Source organism: Bubalus bubalis, chromosome 4 (assembly GCF_019923935.1).
Source record: "Bubalus bubalis isolate 160015118507 breed Murrah chromosome 4, NDDB_SH_1, whole genome shotgun sequence".
Lineage (NCBI taxonomy): Eukaryota > Metazoa > Chordata > Mammalia > Artiodactyla > Bovidae > Bubalus > Bubalus bubalis.
In genome coordinates, this window is record NC_059160.1 from 146,541,553 (window position 1) to 146,558,964 (window position 17,412).

At 54.5% G+C, this 17,412-nt stretch overlaps 1 protein-coding gene and 1 long non-coding RNA gene across 3 annotated transcripts in view; one reads left to right on the forward strand and one right to left on the reverse strand.

Moving 5' to 3' along the window:
• The window catches only part of UNC5B (unc-5 netrin receptor B), a 92,374-nt gene that overhangs the window by 42,011 nt on the left and 32,951 nt on the right, over positions 1-17,412 (forward strand). The gene's annotated exons all lie outside the window — the stretch shown is intronic.
• LOC123333440 lies at positions 12,187-13,242 on the reverse strand. Its single transcript, XR_006550843.1, has 3 exons — positions 13,108-13,242; positions 12,821-13,013; positions 12,187-12,274 (listed from the first exon to the last, which is right to left on the reverse strand). It is a non-coding gene; the product is annotated as an uncharacterized LOC123333440 (long non-coding RNA).

The window sequence follows — 17,412 nt, forward strand, 5'->3', positions numbered from 1 at the left end:
AAGGGACTCTCCAGAGTCTTCTCTGGTCCTCAGTTTTTCATCCATCAGATGGGATGACTTTGGGCCATCAATGACAGAACAGGCTACAGCAGGCAGCTCCCTTCTGTGGCTGAGTATCAGGGCAGCACAGGGTTTGACTTGCTGCTATAAGGGGCCCAGCATCAGTCCCAGAGCACTGATAACCGTTCACCTCTCTCATCTCTTTCTAATCTCACGGTCACCCTGTGAAGGTGGGACTTGTGTCACATTGTAGTAAAGAGGAAACCAAGGCTCCAAGAGGTTGCTAATAATAAAAGCCACTAGCAGTTTTCCAGCTTTTATTATGTGCATGGCACTGTGCTAAGCTTGTATTAAATTACCTCCCTTTAGTCCTCAGAACAATGCAAGAAGTAGGCGTCATCTTTCCCATTTTGCAGTGGAGGAAATGGGTTCAGAGTGGTGAAGTGATTTGCCCAAGGCCAGACCATTTCATGGGACTTGCCTCAATAGACAGCACCTGTGGGACTTGAGGCATTAAAGTAACACCCAGAGATGGGGGAGGACGTGGCGGGGAAGGCAGTGGGGGTCAAGAGAGCAGAGAAGGCTTTCCTGGAGAAGTTAAAGAGTAGGAGGATAGCAAGGCATAAGTGCCAGGGCCCCAGGGTCTAAGCTCAGCCCACCCTGTCCCTCTTAGTTCTTTGCCTCTTGGAGGCTCAGAACTTTAACTCCTCCTCCTGCCCCGCTGCCCCCAATCTCTCTTCAACTATGGGCTCTGAACCTGTGCCCCCTGTCCCCAACACTTGCTCACTGTAGACCCCAGCCTTGTGCTAAATGCTGTGTCACTTTAGTTGTGTCCGACTCTGTGTGACCCTGTGGACTGTAGCCTTTCAGGCTCCTCAGTCCATGGGATTCTCCAGGCAAGAATACTGGAGTGGGATGCCATGCCCTCCTCCAGAAGATCTTCCCAACCCAGGGATAGAACCTGCGTCTCGTACGTCTCCTCCAGCCTCAAGGGACCCCCCCAAAGGCCCAGCCCTCCCCAGCACTGAGTATCAGAAGGGCCACACCCCCAATGCGGCCATCCTAGGCACCCCATCAGCAAGGCACAAGTGCCAGAATAGACAGTTCCCTGAGTTTTGGCATGCTGCCTGTCCTTTCTCCAACACCATGCCCCAGAGATCCTGATGCAAGGAGAAGCAATGGCTGAGCTTCCCAGGAATGAGGTTTTCCTTCCACCACCTCCTTTTCCATTTCCCCTGCAACAGGTGGGCAGGCTTGTGGGGAAGGCCAAGGTGGCACATGTCAGGAGTGGCACTGTTTGGGTCTTTCCCTGGACAGCCTGGGGCTTGCCTCCTTCTTGCTGGGGCCCTGCCAATCTCCCTGGCACCTGGCTCAAAGCATTTCTAGGATGTCAGAGCTGTTGGGTTCCCAAAGGCTGCCAAGGGGAGGAGGGGCAGGAGAGCTGGGTAGGGCCATGAGCACTCTCCCTCCCCAGGGACATCTCAGCCTGGGGATTCTCCAAGGGCGGCCCAGGTGGTCAGAGTGATGGCTCAGGGATGTCTTTCAGGAGGTGTTCAGGGAGCACCTGTCCTAGGTAGGGGTCTCTGGCTGGGAGGGGGCGGTCCCTGGGGCCTCCTCCATGCACCATGTGAGTCTTTCCTGCCCATCTGCAGTTCAGCAGATGGGAGACTGGTGCCAAGAGAGGACAGGATTTGCTCAAGGTCACATTGAGTAAGCAGTGGTGTTGGGTTTCTGACTCTTCAGTTCAATGCTCTTTCCACTATAGCAGGTGGTTATGCAAATCAATGTAAATTATATGTAAATAGATGTGGCTTTCTACACCTAGGAGTGGGAGTGGGGGTGCACTTCCTAGGGGGCGATGGGGATCTTCTCCCTTCATAGACTGTCAGATCTGATAAGGCAAGTGGGTCATCCTACCCACCCCAAGGCCAGGGTCCCAGCGGACTGTGGTGATAGGAGAGGAGTGCAAGTCAGCTCTGGCTCTGGGACTGTGAGTACCTGGCATTCTCCGGCTGTGAGTCCGACGACGCCAGGAAACAGCCAGAGGAAGCCTCCAGGATGGGCCCCCAGAGTCTGCAAGACGCCGTGGGCTCAGCACAGGGAAGTTTTCTCACGCATCCTGGGAAGGCAGCTCGTTCTCCCCAGGCCCCCTGGGTCCCCATCAATAAGCCAGCCTGAATGGAGAGGCTGGGTTGCGGGAGAAGATTTATTTCCTGGCTTTGGAACCAGCCATTCTCCCTGCCCCCACTTTCTTCCTGGCCAGGGAACAATGGGGCATCCCTAAGCGGCCTTCCTGGGGCGACAGGTGCAGAGGGTAGGGAGAATGGCCACTGGCCTCCACAAGCTCCCAGCCCCTCGGCTTTTAGACATTTGATCCTAGTTCTGCTTCCAGAATGCAGCCTGAAGGTCACTTGCTAGAATCCCTGGGGTCCTTTGAAAGAACACCAGGAGCTCTCTGGCACTCTCTCCAGTACCTCTGGTTCTGAGAGGCATTTGTTTGTTTATAAGTCCAAATAGTGTTGCCTATTGCCCCAGATAATGGGAAACAAAGGTCTGAAAGATAATCTGGCATAATACTGCCACCCAGACTCAATTGCTATTTGCACATTAGTATGTCTCCTTTTAGGCTCAGGCCCAGGTTTGTCCAGGTTTGTTTTATGGTATAATACAAGTTAACACTTCCCTTCACACCCCGGCCTCCTTACTTTGCATGGTTCCATGGATCTTGTGCCGTCAATAGACTTCACACATAGCACCGTGATACCTGAGAATCATTCACACTGCCGATGTACTTCGTTCACCCCCTCCCATCTTTAATTTATTCACATCCCTCCCCCTCTGTTGAATATTTTAGCCTGGTAAATAACACTGCAGTGAACATCTCTATGCATCCCAGAAGTGGAATTTGTCTGTATCGGTCAGTAGATGTGGAGCAATGTTATCCTCAGTTTGACCTAAGTCCCGGCAGATGTGTGTGGGCACAGGAGGTGGTAACAGGTGTTTCCCAGACAGCGCAGACTCCCAGACTTCGCCAGGTGCTCCTAGTTATAGGGGCAGGGAATGTGAATTGGAGACACAAGAAGTTCAGGGCTCCCACTTCCAGAGTCCCTAACTTAGAAACACAGGGCCCCCAGGGACCTGTCTTACCGAGCGGGCCACTCCTTGTTGGTAATTAGCGCCATCCATCTGCAGTCAGATCTGCAGTGAGCGGAAACCCTTTAAAGCAATTTGCTCTTTTAATATCACCCCTGTGATCTCATTTAATTTTCTCAACCAAACTTTGTTCACCGGATGCCAGAGGCTCCTGGGCTGAGTTCTCACCCTCTCCAAACAGTGGGTCTGATTCCAGCAGCTCTGCAGAACATTGTTTTGCCTCTGGAAGACTAGATTTCAAGCATAAGCTCTGTCCCTGTCCAGCTACAAGACGGAAGAGTACAGTGTTACAGATGTTGGCTTTATAAATAAATTAATTAAAAAAGATGTTGGCTCTAAAGGTGGGCAAGCGCTCCCAACTCTGAGCCCCCATAGAGGGAAGGCAGGTGATTATTTACTGAGTCATACTCTGTGGCATTTTTGTGTTCTGTGTGGATGGGTCTCAGGTAACGGGTCTCAGGTAATCCTCCCATGAACTCTGGGGGGTTGGTGTATTATCACCCCATTTTACAGACCAAGAAACTGAGGCTCAGGGTCACAATGACTTGCCAAGGTCCCTACCATGTCCCTTTGCTTGAGTGATCACCGGATGACACTCTGTGCAGGAGCCTGTGGTTCCTGCTCACAGTGTCATACCTCAGGTGACAGCATGAACGGCTGGGTGATGGCCACACCCCATACCACTGCCCCTCACACAGCCCCTCCGGGCCTGGCCCCAGCTCCTCTAGGAAGGGAGGCTCAGCTGAGCCAGCAGAGCTTCCAGGCTGTCAGCAGCCAGGCTGGGAGAGAGGGAACCACGGTAATTTATGGCCACCTCCTCCCCCAGTGCCCTGCTCGGGCCGGTGTACTGACTGACTAATGGAAGCCCAGCCCAGAAGGAAATAACTCTGCCCGGAGCTGAGTCCAGTGACAGGGGCAACCACCATTGCCATGGGGTGAGGACTGGACAGGGAACAGAGGGAACTCAGGCAGAGGCCAGAGACAGAGGCACATTGAAGGCTCGGAGAAAACAGATGGAGCCAGACAGGGACTCAGGGGTGCAGAGGGCGGTACTGTCTGGCAGCCCGGTGCCTGGACCAGCTTCTCCAAGGCCCCAAGGGGGGAGCCAAGAGGTGATCCAGGAGCCCAAGGTCCCAGATGCCCACCAGCACATCAGTCTGAACATTCAGTGGGTTTGGATATTCATAGAGCATCAGAACTTCTCACCTAACCTCTCAATGACAGAGGGACAAGCAGGGGCCCAGAGAGGGTCAGGGACTTGTCCAAGGTCACACAGCAGTCGATTCCTGAGCTGAGACAAGAACCCAGGCTCCCTGCCTCCTTGGGATGTCACAAGAACACTCCAGCCAGTGTGGAGCCTAGTGGGGTAGAAAGGAAGACCATGAAGAAGGCAGACAGGGTGAGGCAATGCAGAGATTGTGGAGTTGGTAGGGTGCAGTCAGGGTCCAGGGAGAAGGAGGGACATGTGGATTGAGCAAGTTTACTAAGAAGGACGACTGGGACAGCCGCATGAGTGGGAGGGGAAGGGGGGCTAGTGTCCTCCATCCTGGCAGGGGCAAGTCTAAGGAGGGACCCTGGAAAGCCATACCCTGATGGACCCCTCTGTTAATTAGCAAGTGTCCCAGAGGTTCTTTGTCTAGCACTGAGGGGCAAGAGGCAATGGTACCTCTAGATCTTGCCTTGTTTCTGCTGGAATCTGCCAGCCAATGTGCTTGCCCTCCTGGTTGGCAGAGAAAAGCCCTGAGGTTGAGCCCCAGCTTTGCCACCTGAGCCCCAGCTCAGCCTGTGAGCCAGGCCCACCATTCACCTCTCTTGACCCTCTGTTTCCTTATCTGTTAAATGGGACCATTTTGCCCAAGGAGAGAGTGAATTGGGCAGTTTGGGCTAAAAGGAAGTCTAAGCGAAAAGGAAGTGCTGGCCTCATGTCAGGGGTCTAAGGACCCTACGTGCCCCCTTGGACCCCATCCCCTTCCAGGCTCACCCAGACCAGTCTCCTAGTGGCGAGTGACTCTGTGAAATGGGTCCCATCGGTGAAATGGGCAGAATCAAGCCATCTACCTGGGCTCCCGGCTCCCCTCCAGTCCCTGGCAGGAAAGCATCCCCGGCTGAGAGGTGAGCTCCCGCCTCCTCACGCCAGGTGCTTCACAGAGGGGTGCGTGGGTTTGGAAGGTGTTGCCCCTGGCTGGGGGCCCAGCAGCCATCTGGGACTTGACAACCAAGGCTGAGAAAACAATCCACGCCTGTTGCAGGGCTGGGATGAGGCTCGGTCCCCTCCCTGGAACTAGGATGGGCTGTGGCCAGGTGTCTGGGAGAGTCTACCAGATCACCTGGCTATGGCAGCTTTCACCAGACACCTAGCAAGCCTACTGTGCACCAGGCCTCTGCTAGAGCCTCTCATACGTGTGATCCATTGAAGGTTGGCAAGATCCTGATACCCAATTTACAGACCAAAAATCAGAGGCCTGGGGACTTGAAGCGACATGTCCAAGGACAGCACTGCTTCACTGGGAAACTGTTGTTGTACTAAGTATCCCACACGTGGTCCCACTCATTCCTCCCAATTATCCTCTAGGCTGGGGCTGACACAGGTGAAGAAATCAAGGCCCAGAGAGGTAAAGTCTCGTGCCTAAAATCCCACAGCTGCTGATGCTGAGTCTCTCCTGAGTATGTCTGGCTCTTCCCACCCAGAGCAAGGGCCTCACCTTCCCCACGCCTCAGCTCCCGCCAGGGCTCCCCACTTCTCCATCTAGGCTGGAGGAACCTGTGCACTAGCTCATGCTGGTCTCTGGACACCAGCAGGGTGGGGGTGCAGCCCTCGTGGTCTCAACCACTCTTGCTTCCAGAGTGTCCAGAGGCCACCCCATGTCCCTCCAGACCAGGCCCCTCCAGGATGCCTGGCCCCTCACTGAGCTGTGAGGAAGGGCTGGCTTCCCTCATGCCTTTCCCAGGACCCCCCACTCCTGCCAACCCAAGAGCAGCAGGACGAGCCGTGTACTTGACAGGTCTCCTTTCAGAGGAAGAAGTACTTCCAGAAAGAGGAGGAACTTGTCCAAGGTTACACAGCAGGGGCATTCCAGGGAATCTTTCTGAAGCTCCCTCAGAGAAAGGGCAGGAGGAACCAAGCATGGGCTTTGCCCAGCAGCCTCCCACCCATGCCCATCTGCCCCCAGGGTCCCCACCCCAGTCCTGGCCCAACATTGCCTTTTCTCTCGGAGTTGATGCCCAGCTGGGCAGAGGATTCACCTGATGGTTAAAGACTTCTTCCCCTGAGAACCGAGCATCCAAAGCCTCTATCCATCCTCCCTGCCCAGGACCCCCCAGTCACCTCTCTGTCCAAGAGGCCGCTGGCAGATAAGAAAAATAGCCCGAGCCTCAGGGCAGGTGGCTGCGTCGGGCCAGGTGAGCCAGATGTCACCACATTCGCACAGGCGAGCTGGGTTAGAAACGGGCTAGCCTCACCTTGTGGGCAGGGTGGAGGGAGGGTAAGTATAGCTGTTTTTTAGGAAAATCACAATGAGTAATCTTAGCCGTGGACAGCCTTTTATAGGTTATAAAGCACTTTTCATATCTCTAAGAAGAATGCACTGTTCACCCCATCTGAAGACTAAGAAACCGAGGCCCAGAGAGGTGAATTTAGTATATGGACAGGACTTCAACATAAACCAAGTTGGGCATGAGTTTTCTGAGCAGCCCAGCCAGGTCCTGTGCTGATTTCTTTCACATTCATGACTGTTTACCCTGAACTATGGGCCTAGGAGATTCCTGTGGCTCTCCCCATTTTATAGAGAAAGAACTTAGGGCATGTAGAAAAACCTGTGGACACAGGGCCTCAGCCACAGCCTGATTCAGCCAGAGGGCCCAGGCCCACTGCCCCACTCCTGACCTTTAGGGGCAGACAGCCCTGGGCACCTCCGAGGCTGCCCACCTTTGATGTGGGAGAACACTGTCTGCTGGGGACGACTCCTGGAACAGCATGGTTTGGGTTTAAGCCAGAGCTGCTAGGAGACAGACAGACCTTTGTCACTGTCTGTACTTGTGGGGAGAGGTGAGGGCACGGAGGGCCAGGGGTGGGCTCTCCCAAGCCCAGTCCTTTTTGTGGCCCAGCATAGGAGCGGCCACTGCTCCCTCTTCCTGCCTGAGGATGGCTTCTCCAGTCATGCCAGTCTTCATTGCCCTTGTTTTCATGCCTGAGACCCAAACCTCAGCTCAAGAAGCCACCCCTGACACAGCCTGTTCCTTTCTCAGGGCCCCACCATGGCGGCAGCACACAGGGGTGTTCAGGGCTCTCCCCTCCCCACAGTCCTGGGGAGGAGGTGGCAATATATAGGTGGAGGCTGGAACGGAAGGCTGGGCCTGGGAGTTTAGAGGCCTCGGATGGCTCTGGGTGTGGCCTATAATCCCGCTGGCTGGCCGCCCTGTTCCCTAATTAAAGTGTCCTTTTGAAAATGCCCTCCGGTCCAGGCCTGGAACTGCTGGGTGAGGCAGAGGCACCTCCCAGAAAGCTCAGCGGCTTTCACACCTTCCCTGGAGGGCCTCTGAGCTCAGGGCCTCTGGTCATTCTAGTGAGGCTCGGGATGGGGGCTGGGGGGTGGGGTCACATGGAAAGCAAGGACCTCCGGGTGGTGCCTGTCCTGTCATGGTCCCTGTCCTCCCAGAACCACCTCTTTCCAACACCCCTTGCTGAAGGCTGCGGGCCATCCTTATTTAAGAGGCTGGAGAGCCTGGATCAAAGGCGCTATTTAGAAGAGGCTTGTCAGAGCGGGGCCACCAAGGGCAGAAGACGTGGGGAGGAGAAGTGGGGGGGCGGGTAATGAAGAGACTGAGTCACCGCAGGCCAATTGTGGTGAGTGGGCAGCGGGTGGCTGGAGCCAGCTTTTTGGGCTGGGAGGCGAGCCCAGCCAAGAGGCCCAGGAAGGGGCATGTGGGCAGCTGGGGGTCGTGTGAGGAGGTTGCTGCTGCTGGGGCCCCTCCTCCAGTGAGCAAGCCTGCTTCCCCACAGCCCCTTATGAAACCCTCCTTCTGGTCAGGGTTACAGATCAGCCAGCTGGGTCAATACTGCAGGGCCTGCAGGGAGCCTTAAGGAAGTCTTTTCCACACAGGAAGCCCCGAGTTAACAGGGCTGGGCTGAGGGCGCAGTGGGAGTGGTGTGTTGGCATCCACAAAGGCTGGGCCATTAAGGATTAAGAGCCACTCCATTACTGGGGCAAGTCACCCCAACTCTCTGGGCTTCATTTTCCCCTTGGGTAAGTGAGAGTGAGTGGGAATTAATCAGATCAGGGACGATGGAATCGTCTTCATTGCTTGATTGGTAATGGCTGTGTGGTCCTGGGCTGAGAAGGAATCTGAGGCCTCGTCCAGACCTGCCGTGATTGATGATCAATCAGTGATCTCTGCCACAGCCTTGAGGTGGGCCAGGCTGCTGTGTGTTTGCCCCTGAGCGAGATTTTCTTTAGAGGTCTCACCGGCTAATATCCTGAGGTTCTGAGACTAATAAGGCCACCCACATCCTGGCTCTGCCTCTGGATCCTGAGATGCCAGTGGAAATCAGAATCCCGATTTCTCCATCTCTAAAAGGGAGAAGAGGACTCAGCTGGACCTCTCGTGCCTTGATCTGAAAAACACATCGTTCTCGGGATTCGCGGAGCCCTTCCTCGTCCTCCACCCTGTGCCCAGTGCAGTGAGGGGCACAAGATGGAATGTACCCACACTCCAGAACCTTCTCCCTGTGTGGGCCTGGCTCAAGCCTGGGGTCTGCCTCTTACTGGCTGTGTGATCTGGGGCAGTTAGTTGAGCACCAAACCTCAGTTAGTAACACAGGGTTGATGTTGGCTATGCCCATGAAATACGACTGTGCAGAGTCATTAGCCGGGCCTGGCAGAGAGCTCAGCGCCGAGATGGGGCTGCTGATGAAAGGACTGCAGGAGCAACCTCAGCTGGTTTCTTTGCCCATTCCTGACCTCGGCTTTGGACGGGCATTTCTGATGAGGGTGGGGCCAGGGGAGGTTTGAGGACAGTTTCAAAGCAGCACAGGCCAGACTTTCGGCTCTCCTCGGCTCTCCACTCTTCTGAAACCGCAGCTCCAGCCCGAGCTGGCTTCTCTGTAAACTCCGAGTCCCTCCCTGTAACCAGCCCCATAAAAAGGGAGCGGGGCAGGAGGGAGTCCGGCTGCAGATTTGTAATTTGGCTTGGGGGCGGCTCCTGTTCGTTTTAACCAGGCTGTAATTACAGCTGGCGCCCAACACCCCTCATTACTGGAGCCTGGAAGGAGGACTCTAATTATAGCGTGCCGGGTCCCGGCTGGGGCGGTGGGGGGCTATGCAGAGCTGGGGGCTGCGCGACCAACAAACAGCCCTTGTGGGTGGAGCCACCCTGGGCCCTGGGTGCCCTCCCTAAGTCTCCTCATTTCTCTTGCTTCCAGAGCCGTCCATGGGAAGGGTAGGGCATAGGTTGAATCTGGGGTCCTCTTTCAGGGAGAAGAGGAACCAAAGGAGCCCAGAAGGTTCATTCATTGATGTAAGAAGCATTTATTGACCATCTGCTGCGTGCCGGGCTGGCACTGGGGGTCATCAGTGGGTGCACAGGTGCCGTCCAGCCAGGGATGGCATCCAGGCAGAAAGTGCTGTCCTGCTGCTGAGAACAGCTGAATACACTACCTATCCTGAGCCTTGAATGCCCCTAGTCACTCTCCTGGGACCCCCAGCCTCCCTTAGTACAGCAGGAGCTCCTGGACCCTGGCCCAGGGCCCACACAGGTGATTACATATGTCTGCCCCTGAGACCCCAGAGTCCGGTGGGGACCTGGCGTTAAATAAGGAAATATAACTTAAAAATGAGTATATAACTTAAAATGAGTATATAACTTAAAAAGGTGATGAGGGCAATAAGGAAAAGAAATACCAGACGAAGAGCCAGGGCCCCAGTGTGGTTGGGAGGGTGCAGACAGGGCCGGGCTCTCTGAGGAGGTGACCTTCAATGTAAGACCTGAGGATGGAGGGATTCAGCCACTGGGGGTGGAGGAGAGGGTAGGTGTGTCCACTGGAGGCCAGGAGCATGGAGGCCTGCAGTCTGGGACCTCATCCTCTGAGCTGCGCCCATGCTGGGGGGCTGCCTGAATAGGGCAGGGATTTCCCCTGCACGTGGTGCTGAGAGCGCTGGACTCTGTGTCTGCAGACTTGCAGTCCAGGCCTCGATCTGACAGAGTCCCGTGTGACCTTAGGCCAGTCGCACCCTCTTTGTGCCTTGGCTTCCCCATCTGTCCACACGAGGCCCCTGAAACAGACCACAAGTCCTCTCTGCCTCCACCCCTGAGGAGGTGAGGAGACTGAGCAGCCAGTCCTATTTCAGTGCTGTTTTGAGATGCCCTGATGGTGAAGCCAGGGGCCCTGCAGCCTGGGTGGGGGTGGGGGCCTGAGAGCTCCAGGCTGTCCCCACGAGTTATTAAGAGCCACCCGGAAGCAGACACAAAGGGCATTGTCCTGAGCTGGAGTCAGCCCCTAGCCCCCCAGCCGAGAACAATTGGGGAGGAAAACCTAGGCCATTTGTCCAGCACAGAGTGCGGCAGTGACTGCGGCTGGGAAAATGCCGAGTATTTTTCAGCTAAAATTAGCCACCTACTGAACCTTTACATCAAGGGAACCCTGAAGCCTCCATTGTTTTGAACTGGGGATCCCAGGGGGTGTGGGGGCAGGGAGTCTCCGGATAAGCAAGTAAGTGTCTCCTCTCCCAGGATCTGGACTAGCCAAGGCCCGGCCAGCCCTCACACCTTGAGGGTGCCCAGTAAGGAGGAGCAGGCAGGGGGTAGTTGGGCAGACATAGGGGGCAGGAGTCTGGCCATCCATGGTCACCAAGTGTGGGTGGCTGACACAGCCTCTGCTTCCCTGCTGGTGACCTGATGGAACCCTGGGCTAAGCTCAGGGGTCTAGAAGAAAGCACAGGAAACATAAGAAAATAACTCTTCATCCTTTCCGGAAGAAAAGCAGCCAGAGTAGGCTTCTGTCTTTGCTCGTGGTAGACGGTTTCTACCACCGAAGTCCCAAACCTGGCTTAGAATCTTCCCTCTGCCACTTAGCGACTGTGTGAGTTGGGCCAGTTACTTATCCCCCGAGCGACTGTATGTAAACAGTGGAGGTGGATAGGGTTGTTGGAAATATAACATAGATGAAGTAGATAGTAACAATGGTAATTAAAAAGAAAAACTATAATACAGCTTATACTCAATAAACCCTTTGGATGTGCCAGGCACTGCTCTAAGCAACTTGCATGGATAGTGTATTTCCTAGAAGTGTTATTACTCCCATTTTGCAGATAAAGAAGCTGAGGCCCAGAGAGGCTAAGTAATTTGCAAGAACAGAGGTGCAGGTGATGGCTATCGTAATTTTGATTACCACACGCTGGGGCCTGATTCAAGCAAAAGCAGCCAGCACCGTGCTGCCATGTAATTCCACTATTCCTCTTGAAAGGTCTTCAGCTGAATCGTAGACGTGCTCAGGGGAAGGAGCTGACCTGCATTAAGCACCATTATGTGTGCTGAGTGTTTTATGTTTCTGTCGGGAGGCACGGGAGCAACGAGCAGCGGACCAGCGGCAGCACCCAGGAACTCGTTAGACGGGATACATTCTCAAGACCTGCTAAGAGGTTTTTACCAAGCCTCCAGCTTGGACATGCTGCAGTTTCAGAACCACTGGCACAGAGGTTAACAAGTATGGTCTTAGGGTCAGGGAGATCCAGGTTGAAGTGCTGACAACCCTGTTCTGTGACCTTGGGCAAGTTACTTAACCTCTCTTTCGCAGTTTCCTTACCCGCAATCTGGGGATCAGATTTAGAGTACCTGCCTTGATGGTTCTTGGAAGGATTGAGGTAGGTGATATACGCACACTGAGTGATTTGTGCAGTGCCTGGGAGTGGGTTAGTCTGAAAACAGTAGCTGTCGCTGGCCAAAGGGAAGGTGGGTCTCTGTGGCCAGGGAAGCGCGTGAGTTCCAGCTGGAGTGCAGCTCCCCTGTCCAGCGCAGTCAGGCAGAACTGAGGGCCCAGTTAGGAAAGGTAATCCTCTCCCAGACTGAGGAGGTAGGCACGGCTGAGATGGACGTCTCCTCCCCGCCTGGCTGGTCCCTGTCTTGTTGCCTTCAGTGTCAACCAAAAAGACACGTGAACTCTGTGTGGCTCTTTCCTCCCCCCCCCGCCCCCCACTTTCTCAGGGAAAGAGCAAAGTCATCTCCAGGGAAACCAGCTTGGAGAATTACAGTCTAGAGACAGGGTAATCTGCAGACCCTGGACTCATGAGACCGGGGACACCCTCAGCTCCATGCCAGTGGCCTTGCATTTTCCAGGCGTAGGTCCTGGCTCTTGTCCTTATCACCTGTGCGCTTTTGATGGTTCCTTAGAGGCCTCTGGGGTGATGTGTGCTGCCCTCCATGCTTTTCTCCCCAAGGGGAAGCTCCTGGGGCCAGGCCAGGCCGAGTACACAGCTGACAGCCCCACCTCCCTCCCAGCCTCTGGGCGCTCCAGGCTCCTGGCAAGAACCTCCCTCAACTATCCCCAGCCCCCTACCACTACCACACCTCACACCCTTCCTCTGGCTCCGAAAGCCGAGGTGAGCAGGCCGAGGCCTGAGCCAAGGAGGCCCACTGAGCTATCCACAGACTTTAGTGTCATGTCACACTTGCCTACCTTTGGCCCCAGCTGTCTCTGTGAGGTGGCCCACAGAGATGTTGTGCCCATTTTACAGATCAACAAGCTTGAGGCCCCAGGAAATGAGCTGGTGGCCAGCCCTGGACTGTCCTAGTGTTTTCATTCAACACAGCCATGCTTCCGTCCTTTCTCTTTTCCCCTCTCAGACTTCTTCATCCCCCTTGAGACATCCCTGGAAAAAAGTGACAAGTTGAGTACCTGTCCAGACTCAGAGACATGGGACCCCTCCCTCCCTTGAAGTGACACAGTAACAAAATTGAGTTGACCTCTGAACCATGCTCTTTTCCATGCTGTTCTTCTAGCTTTTCCTCCCCCTTCCCTCTCTGGGGCACAGAGGGCACCCAGAGGCGCCCCTCCCTAGAGAAGGGCCCTTTCGTGGTGCACGCAGCTGTAACCTCACACCCTTCCTCTGGCTCCGAAAGCCGAGGCGAGCAGGCCAAGCCCTGAGCCAAGGAGGCCCAGCAATTACATCAGCAGGTGCAAACAAGCAGGCAGGGGCCGGGCCCAGCATCCCACGGGGCTGGGGGTGGAGCTCTATCCGCCCCACTCAAGTCTGTTTCATTCCGTCCTTCCAGCTTGCATCAGCCTTTTGCAGCTCCGTGTCATCACTGAGTGGGCTGGGCAGCAGCTGGGAGGGGGTGGGGAGTGGGACACCTGGCCAGCACCTGCAAGTAAAGGAAGCCCCTGGAGCTGTTGTTCAAGATGCCAGCCAGTGCCCCTGCCAGCCCTGAGAAGGTGTGCCTATTATTTCTCACTACACAGAGAAATCATAAAAATTAGCAAACACACAAGGCAGCCTGGCTGGCAAAACAGTGTCACGCTTCTGACCTTGATGTTCCCAACAACCCTGAAGGGTAAAGCAAGTCAAAGTGGCCCCATTTCCCAGGAGAGATTATGGTCCAGAGGGAAGTGGTTTACCCAATATCACCTCATGAGCCAGTGGAAACACCTGTGTGCTTCAGCCCAAGAAATACGAAGGATTTTAGGAGCCTGAAGGATGAGAAATCCCTATAGTCATCAAGACAGAAGTAGTCAAAGCCTACTTCCTGGTGGAGGTGGACTGACTCCTTTATAGAAGAAGAGAGCTACAGACAAAGCTGTAGATTTACTTCTACACTGATGGTGGGTCAGCAGGCAAAAGGACCGTCACATGACTCTGGGGCTAGGCTGGAAGTGACTGAGCACGAGCCTGAGAGTCAGGGTGTCTGGGTCCTTAATCTTGACCCTTTGTTGTGAGCTCCCTGTTGATGGAGGTGAAGCTTGGTCATTGCTCTCCACACCCTGCTATAGGCATGATGGAGGGGAAGCACTCAGGAAATATTTGATGAATGAATGGAAGAATGGAGGTGAGTCCCTCCCTGTTGCCTTGCCTGCCTCAAAGTACACCTGCCTGGCCATCTAGGCCTTCCTCTGGGCCAGTGCCACCCATCTTCCCACGTCTCCACCCCTGACAGCTCAGCTGCTCACCCGAGCTCAGGGCTAGAGTGTCGGAACCAGAGGGAGGCCAGGGCAGTAGCTTTTGGCTGAGTGCCCGGATACCCACATTCCAGTCCTAACTTTGCTTTCAACCTCTGTGTGACCTGAGACCAGAGGCTCCCCACCTCTGGTCCACAGGGAATTCCCAGGAGCCTAGTGTGTAAGGGGTGCCTTCCCTGGGGCCCGTGGAGCCTTAGCTCAGTGCCAGCCTTGTGGAAGAGACAGAGCAGAGTGTGGTGGAAGGTTGGAGATCGGTAGCCACCTTCCTCCCCTGCTCCTGGGGCCCAAATAGGAGCCCAAGTGGATTCCAGGTTCAGAAAAGTACAAGAAGCCCCCACACAGCCTCTCCCACCCCCATCCCCCATCCCCAACTGCTGGGTGCTCTCAAACTTCTCTCTCTCTGTCCCTCTCACTGTGACTCCATCTCTACCTCTCTCTCCACCTCGCTTGGCTTATCCAACACCCCATCGCACAGATTGACAAAGGCCAGAATGCAGGCAACCCTCTTTGTCTCTCCTGGTTGCAATTTTCTTTATGCCAGTGTGATGCCGATGGTGCTACAGCCACTGACTGGCCTTTGGCACTGGACAAGCCATAGCTCCCCTCTGGCCTCAGGCCCCCCTCTGGAATTGAAGGGCTTGGACTTCCAAGCCCTTGGAAGTTCTAAGGGCCCCACAGCCCCAGGGGTCTGAGCCACCTCCTAGTACCTCCTGGGTGCCCACAGCCAGCCCTGGGGTGGGGTCTGGCCAGGCGTGGTGACGGTGCTACGGCAGCGGGCAACAGTTCCACAGTTTTTCCACTTTGCAGCGTTTTGGCAGCCTAGAACAAGACGCTGGGAAGGCAGGGGAACTTTGTGCCTTGGGGCACTCCAAGAACAGTCCCGACTCTGAGCTTTCCAGGGTGGCATGGGGACACTTTGCCTGGAAGGGCAGCGTGGACATAACCCATTAGGCAGCCCCAGGGCCAGAGTCTATACACCTGGGCGTTTTGACTTTTCTGGGACATGGGTACAGGATACTGGCATCTTTCTTCCCAGCGCCCAGGCATGCAGAGAGATCCTGATGTCAGCTGTCCAGTGGCTGCCTGCACCAGCTCTGCATCCTGCAGCTCCTCCAACTACCTGGAATGCCGTGCAGGGGCAGTCAGCCGAGCTGGCAAGCACCCCGTGTGATGTGTGTGGCAGAGGGAGAGAGGGATGCCTGGTGCACTTTGCTTGGTTAAAAGGTTTAAAAGTCTTCAGTTAACAGCCTTGAAAGAAAGTGTAGGATACAGGCTGTGTATGGTGAGACCTTGCAGGTCACAAAACGTGCACATCTAAGAAAACATGTTAAGACCAATGTCCAGTGTTAATTCTGCTCAGCTGGAACTGTGAATGGGTGATTTTTATCTTCATCATCATTTTCTCCTAAATTGTAGACAGAAAAGGCCAAGAAAAGTACTTTCATCAGGGGAAAAAAAAAAAAAAAGGCATTTTTAAAATAGAGTCCTACTCCCTCAGGAATCTAGAGCCCAGTTTCTTTGACTAGTTCTGCTGCTCAGGCAATGGCACCCCACTCCAGTACTCTTGCCTGGAAAATCCCATGGACGGAGGAGCCTGGTAGGCTGCAGTCCATGGGGTCGCTAAGAGTCGGACACGACTGAGCGACTTCACTTTCACTTTTCACTTTCATGCATTGGAGAAGGAAATGGCAATCCACTCCAGTGTTCTTGCCTGGAGAATCCCAGGGACGGGGGAGCCTGGTGGGCTGCCGTCCATGGGGTCGCACAGAGTCGGACATGACTGAGCAACTTAGCAGCAGCAGCACCAGCTGCTCAGATGCTGTGTGATCTAAGACTAGCACATGCCCCCTCTGGTTTCTGTCCTAGAGAACAGTAATCAGATGGTCTCTGAGGTTCTATCAGTTGGTGGCATCCTACAGGATGGAGTTTCCAGAGGGACTGGCTCCCATGGCCCAGGTTAGCCCAGCCTGTGTCCACCACCTCTGGCTGCTCCCTCCCACCCCCACCTGCCACCTTAGGTATCTCTGGAGAGGCTGGGCAGCGTAGCTGGAGAAAATCTTGTATCCTCAGTGAACCCAGCTAAACAAGCAAACAGGATTTCCAGGCTCTCAAGAAGCTTGCCTTTCAGAGAGTAGACCTGTCCAGACAGACATCAAACAATCAAATACACAGAGAAGGTAATTCCAGAGAGAGATGAATACTGTCAAGAAAAACAAACAGGACAGTGTGGAGATAGCATCAGGGAGGGTAGAGAATGAATTTCCATTGGGTGATCAGGGAAGGCCTCACTGGGGAGGTGGCAAGGTAGCACTTGAACTGAGATGTCAGTGACAGGAGGCAGCCACAGGAATATCGGGAGACAGGAGGGGAGGGGTGCTTTTCAGAAGGAGAGAGCAGCGGAGGTCCTTACATGACAGGAAACCAGGCACGTTCAATGGCAGGAAGCACCCTTGGGTGGCCTGGAACCTTTGAAGTCTGGGGGTTCGGTAGGGGTTCAGACTTCATTCCAGGTGCAAATGGAACCCATTGGAGGGTGTGAGCTGGGGAGTGATCTATTTGCATTTTGTAAGATTGCCCCAGCTGTTGTGAGGAGAGTAGATTTGAGGGAGCAAGAGGGGAAAAAGGGGAACACAGTGAGGCGGGATCTGGGCTGGAAGATGTGGGCTTGGAGACTGTAGGAGGCTTGTCATGCAGTTTGAAGCAAATCTTTTTCTTTAAAAAAAAAAAAAACTTTATTTTGTGTTGGGATATAGCTGATTAACAATGTTGGGATGGTTTCAAGTGAACAGTGAAGGGACTTAGCCATACATATACATGTATCCATTCTCCCCTAAATCCCCTTCCTATCCAGGCTGCTGCGTAACACTGAGCAGAACTCCCTGTGCTATACAGTAGGTCCTTGCTGGTTGCCCATTTAAAATATAGCAGTGTGTACATATCCAACCCAGAGAAGGAGGGGACTCCCTATGCGGGACCCAAGCTATTGGGTGTTTGATGGAATCTGGTATTGCAACTCAAACTCACTCCATCTAACTCTGGATGGGGGAGAGATGACCAAATAAAATAGGAGGTTCCTCAGAGGCCAAAGTCACTGC